The following is a 7341-nucleotide window of genomic DNA, read 5'->3' on the forward strand; positions in this document are numbered from 1 at the left end:
TATCACATCAGTACACAAATTTCACATGATCATCTAAATATTTAAGTTTAATTTCAAATGATTATATAAATATCTAAATTTCTTTTAACTGTTAAGTTTATTTACTAATTAATATGTATATACTAAAAAAAAGATAAATAGCTATCAAATGAGTATAAAAATTTTAAATGAACCCTATTAGAGTTTAATTGAGATGTACGGTCGGTGTAACTAATCATAATATGCCACGTAGAGGAATAGTTACTTTATTTTAAATTTTAATTAAAATAAAAATATATTTTATGCCATCATATTAATATATAAATTATTGTATAAATATTTATTTTATTTTATTTTTTCAAATATAGTATGCATTAATTATGTTTAAATTATAAAGTAAATTGCTCTTACGAGAAGGAATATATTACAGAACAATACTTTCTTCTTTAAATAATATAAAGGCTTGATAGTCAAATTAGTCTATGAGTTTGCAAGCGAGTTTGATTTTAAGGGCGGTCATTTTTACAATTACTGGCGATTTTTGACCGCCACTAAACGTCATTTTTGCTCAGAGGGGCTAAAATCAAACTCGCTTAAAACCTCAGGGACTAATTTGACCATTAACCCTAATATAAACATGAAATTATTTTCTATTAATATAATTATATATTTATTTATGTTTAAATAAAAGGGTAAAATTTCCCAGAAGAGGAGCATTTTATATGAAAATATACATATATATATATATATTTATTAATTTATATTTAAAGTTAACTTTATTATGCTAATTTATGAACTTACTTCTAATGAACGTAAAAAAATATACAATTTATGAAAAATTTACGCTATAGATAAAAATGAATGTTCTTCATGCAACACATATAAGTTACAATACTAGAAAAGTTATTTAGAATAAACTCTCTTTGATGAAATATTCATTTTGTTCATCATGTGAATAATTTTAATTTAATAAAGAAGAAGTAACATATATGAGATAATAATAAATATTGAGCAGTTTTTTTATTGCAACTGAAATAATTACACTAAAAATAAAACTTAAAAAAAATGATTCCCCTAATGATTTTTCTTAAATAAAATAAAATAAATACGGGACAAAATTATTCATTAAGAACAAAGTGAGTTGTTTTTCTATGAACTAACTAAGTTTATTTTTAGCTTAATTACACTTTTGATCCCTGTAAATTCATAAACGCGCCTTCAATTTCTCGATTTAAGTCATACACTTGACCATATGCATAAATTTTCTCTATTTTCACATCTGTTCTTTGTAGACTGCTTTGGATTCGTGGTTTTGAAAACTGAATATTATTTATCAAATTCACTATAGTTTTTTATCATTATAAACCCGTGCCCTGCACGGGTACAAAATACTAGTTATACTAGATATTATACCCGTGCGTTGCACTGATTTACTTACAATATTTTTTTAACATAATGTATAAATTATTATAGTTTAATTAAATAAAAATTAAAATATTTTTTAATTATAAATATGTAAAAAATTGTGTTAAAATATTTCAATAAATATAATTAGAGTTAATTTTGTGTAAATAATTAATATTACTCAAATTTAATTATTGATATTTAATTATTGGCATAGACATCATTTTAACAATTTAAAAATTTATTTATTTAATAATATGAAAAATTATGAAGTTAATTTGAAATATTGAAATTAAGTGAAAAAGGTTAAGTAATAAGTGTTTAATATTACAAAATAAGTTTTAATATCATATTTTATACTTTTTACTGGGAAGAAAGTCATTTCTTGTGACCTTCCAAGACCAAGAACATTAAATTAATTTTAACTTTTAAAATTATAATAAGTTTTAAATTAAATAGCGTATAATATTATCCAATGAATTTAAATCTATTCAATTTATTTGGTTTCCAAATGTTTTCTCGCAGTTGATAGCCATAAGACTAATCCCTCAAGGCTCTACGATCACGTTAAGTGAATATGCCTTTCAGGCTTTCACAACAATAATACTCGTGTGTTGTACGGGTGTTTTTATAATATTTTTAACATATAATAAATTTGTTTATAGTTTATATAAATAGTAAAATATTTTTTCTTATAAAATATAATAAAATTAAAATAATTCTTTAAGTCATTTCAATATATAATATTAGAGTTCTCTTTATGTAAATAATTAATATTAATTATATCTAATAATTAGAATTGATGTAGTTTTAACAATTTAACAATTTATTTATTTAAAAATATGAAAAATTTAATTTTAAATATTTTAAAATAAGTAAGAAAATTTTAATATAATGGTTAGTTCTGTATGAATCCGAGTTTCAGATTCACGCATGAGCCTCAAGTAAAAGCTATCTATAACGCCTTTCTCTTTTGTCATCTATTCATGTTGAGAAAGAGGATGTAGTTTTTTTTTTGGCAAAGTTCACAAATTAAAAATGAGGTGGGGGATTATATTATTATTTGTTATTTCCTTCACTATAGTTGTAGCATCAAATTGTAACATCAAAGTATTTTCTCAACTAAGGAATTTTTTATTTATTCTTTGTGACCATAAAATTTGTGATCGTGTATATTTTTTTCTTCTTTTAAAATATTCTTCAATTTGTGTGCAACACTTCTCCCTATAGTAGCATGCATTAGTTACTTTGAAAACTGAAGTATTGTAACAATTAGAAATCAAAAGAAGTCAGTTTTGTTATGGTAAGAAGTTATTAAACAATAAAAAATTGAAACATTATCGTCAATTAGTACCATATAAGTGCTAATTAATCCATTTTTTCTATATATATCGAGAGTATCTCATATATGTGAAACTCACACTTTTGTTTTCCATTCATCTGCAGTAGAGGATAAATCACAAAGGAATGTGTGTTTTTTGTTGTTGTTGATGATCTTTCTCCTGAAACAAAGAAATAAGAAATGAGTAATATAATTAAAAAAAAACAATTTTTTAATTTGCTAATATGATGAAAAATGACATACTTGTTGAAATGGCTTGTGACAGTTGTCATTTTTTTCTTGTAGGCTGTTGGAGTATAAGATATGTTTGATTTGAGTGTGAGTGATTTGTTTATATAGAGACATACAATAGTGCATGGTTTAGTGTAATACATTGCATTCATTTTATTTAATGTAGGTAGATTAATAGGCTTTTGATATTGCCAATTTTTATCCGTTTCTAAAGGGCAACTTATGAATTTGTGATTGGAATATGAACAAATGTAATATTGGCTTTACTGCTATGGAATCGCAGCTTATGGGTTTGTGATTGAAATATGTACAAACTAGTACTTTGACCCGTGCGATGCACGGGGGATATTCATTTTTATTTTTTGTGTTTTTTTAAAGATATTTTATGGATTAAAAGAACTAAATTTATTTAAGATATATGAAATCATGAATTTATATATTTTTTTATTGAATGTTTGTTTTTGTTCTTTTGAGTTGCTATTTTATTTTTATCTTTTGTACTTGTTTTTTCTAAATGCTTTGATTGGTGGTCTTTTATATATCTATTGAATAATTTATTAGTTGAAGTAACATGTATGTGCTAAAAATATTCAGCGAATGTTTTTTTAAAGAATTATAGAATACACTAAATAATTCAATTATAATTGAAGATTTAATTTTAATATAATAACTATATGAATTGCAAAAGTTTCAAAGAGCATTATTACTAATTTATATACACACCACATGTAAGGAAAATAGTTGTAGAGGAAAAGATTAGTGGAAAGTTGTTTTTGGCATTGATATAAAATTTAATGGTAAAACTCATAATGTTAATTTTTAAGGATTAATACTAATATATTCTACAATCCTAACTAATAAATTATGCATTATGAAATTCTCAAACTGATAGGAATTAAATACTAATATGTAACCAATATTTTTTTAATAAACACATTACAAAATATTTTGAGATGGATATAAATTATAATCATAAATTAGACTCTATCAACTTAAATTTGAAAAACAGTAAAATAAATGTCAATCATATACCCACTTGAAAAACAATTATGTACACACTTCAACTGAGGTAGTTTTTTTTTTTTTTTTTGTACAAATTGAGGTAGTCACAAAAACATCTTTTACAATGAAAAATAAATTACAGTGTTTTAAAAAGAAATTGAGGTAGTTACAAACATAAGTTGAACTTGATCAACTTAAATTTTAAAAATGCAAAATAATTGTAAATCATGTCTCCACTTCGATCGAGGTGAATAATAGGGGTTTTATTCATTGACATTGTGAGGATAAATATGTATATGATATAGTTTCTATCATAAATTTGCTAATTATTAGAAGGAAGGGGAAAAGGTCATGGAAGAATCAAGAGAAAACAGATAACATCTTTGCTCTATGTACTAAATTCATATCAATTCCTATTATATAACTGATATTAATTCACTAAATTTTCTTAAATACCATAATAAAATGCAAGCCGCTATATCCCCTGAGTAATATTCCAAATTATCTTCCAATTTCAACCCAAGTACGGTGAAGGCCAATGGTCTCCCGAAGAGTGCAGACGTGCAGTTCTTAAAAATTGAATTTTTGATCTTTGGGTTCTAACAGTTACGTTTTACCACTGCTACCGACACTCATTGAGTATAGTTTATTTGTGTTTTTGTTTTTGTTTAAATTTTATATTATTTAATTTGATATTTTATAAAAAAAAATTAATATGACATTAACATATATGAGCTAATAAAAGACATTGATATAGTTTTTCGATGGAGAAAAAAAGACATTGAGAAGGTCTTCATATTATTAATTTTTTTCAAGTGAAACTTTTACATTGGGAATAAAATTGAGAATTATTATTGTTATAATAATTATTATAGTGGGCTAATTTTTTATAGTTTTTTGTATAGATGTTTAAAAGGCACTAAAAGAATGTTTCTAACATTAACCGGAGGAAGCCTAGTGACTATCACATAAAGAATGCAATTATCTCCTGCTCCCAAATTCCTATTATTTTATGCATCACCCCCATACCAAAAGCCAATGCAATTATCTCCTCCCAAATTCAGCGACTTGTCGAATTATCATACGCTCCCCAAGTATCATTCCATTGTTGTTCTCTTACCGTTCACTATAACTTTTTCATCCTCAGTGTTACCAAAATAGTCGAAAAAAGATTAGAAATCTTACTTAAGTTCACGAAGTTTCAATAATCTAAAGAAGGTATAAGAATAACCAACCGTAAAAAAAATCACAATTACAGTAACATTTAAGAGCGCACAAAAGCTATTTTCATTAGCAAAGAAACATCTTCAATGCCAATTCTAACAACATATTTAAGTAAAATCCCTAGAAAGATACTTCTCAAATAGCATTCACTTCTTTAAAGAAATGTTATAGAAGCAAGAAAATATAGCATTTTAACAAAGTGAATTCCATTGTTAGAAAATGCTTGGTAAAGATAAACTACAAAGGTGAATCATAATCTTAGGCCAATATACAATTAGAAAGGAGCACAAAAACTAATGAAATCGAAATTAACTTTGAAGGTATGAAAAACGGTAGAAAGGGGGGGTTTGAATAACGTTTTCAGAATTAAATTTTCACCTTAAAGATTTTAACAAATCTTTCAAGAACAAAGTGCTTAAGATAAGAGATAGAAAAGCACACAAGGATTTTATCCTGGTTCACTTGATGAATCACTCAAGCTAATCCAGTCCACCTGTTAAGGTGATTTCTTCCTTCTTAGAATGAAGGCAATCCACTAATCAGGTAAATGTTACAACTGCACTTGAAACCTACAAGTGACTAACATTACACTGACTTAGCTCACACTAAGATTCACTATCTTAGTCTTCTCTAGGATCCGATCAAACTTGATCTCCTAAAGGTAACTAAACCACTGTTTAAGAAAGAATGTTTACAAAGAATTTGCTTCTGAAAAGCTAATAGTAAACACAATGAATTTAGATGAAAGAATGCTTAGAAGGTTTGAATATAGCTTGCGCGTGTGAGATTCTTCCAACCACATCTTTCAATCTTCAGCCTCTATTTATACTCCAAGGATTAGGGTTTGAACGCTGCATGGGAATGCTACCGTTGGAGGGAAGTTCTGGAAATTCCAGCTTCTGCTGTGGCTGAGAATGTTAGGTAGGTCGTCAGGATAGTACATTTGCTTTTGTACTTGGATAGTGACTTGACCTTTAAACCTAGTAGACTTCTGATCAGGGGAATGCTTCATGTTGGAACTTGTGAAGCTCGTTGATCAGAGTCAGAGGGAAGCAGAGATCCTCTGACCGTTGTATCTTCTGATTCTGAACTCAGAGGGAAGTACATGGTCTTCAGAGTCATCTTGCTTCTGGACATCAGAGTTTCCACTTTTCAGCTTCTGGATCTTCAGAGTCTTCTACACCATCAGAACATCTGAACCTTCATAGTGTCTGGGTTGTCAGAACGTCTGGATCTTCAGAACTTCAAGTGAATGAGTCCATATCAGAGCTTGTATGACTTCAGATCTTCTGAAGCGTTTCTACTGTTCAGAGTGAACATAGATGTTGCGAAAGCGCTACTTGGGTCACTCTTCAAGCACAGTGCTTCTGATTTGTGTGAGATTAAATTGAGGTCAGAGCCTGTAAATAGCACACTCAGAAAAACACGTTAGAGTACCATAATTGTTCATACTAAAATGTTAACTTGTAATCATCAAAACATAGAGTTGTACTACTCGATCGAAACTTGATCTTACAATCTCCCCCTTTTTGATGATGACAAAACCAAGTATTTTGATGAACAATTGTTAAACAATAAACTGAATTCACTCAGAGTTTAGAGATATAGAATTAGACTTATCCTGATGTGAATAGTTTATTTTGCTCATTCTGAATCCAAGTCACAGCTTGATTCTGAGCATAGCTCCCCCTGAATCTAAGACTTAATGAAAACGTTAGAAATGTCTAGATTCTGAGCTAAATAATATAAGAGTTCAGAGTGAAGGAGCATGACATAGATGAAATAAAATAATCAGAGCGCATAAGTATTCAGAGTCAACAATAAGGGTATCAGAGTCAAATAAAATCACTTCAGAAGAAGTGAAATGTATTCCTTGTATTTGCCTAGTGACACATCTATGGTCATAAAGGTAGAACTCTTAAATTCTCCAAAAGAAAAATAAATCACACTGACACAGCTTACACATCAAAAACTGGGTGTACTCCCCCTTTTTGTCATAAGCAAAAAGTATGGGGTGTGAAAAACTTAGCTTGAAGTACAAGGTACTCCCCCTTAGAGAAGGTCTAAGGTAAAAAACGACATGGAGAAATAAACGATGCATGAATGAGAGTTAAGCGAATTAAAGAAGGGAGTTAATGCAAAAGAAGAACGTTTACCAC

This window comes from Lotus japonicus, chromosome 1, assembly GCF_012489685.1.
Source record: "Lotus japonicus ecotype B-129 chromosome 1, LjGifu_v1.2".
Taxonomy (NCBI): Eukaryota; Viridiplantae; Streptophyta; class Magnoliopsida; order Fabales; family Fabaceae; genus Lotus; species Lotus japonicus.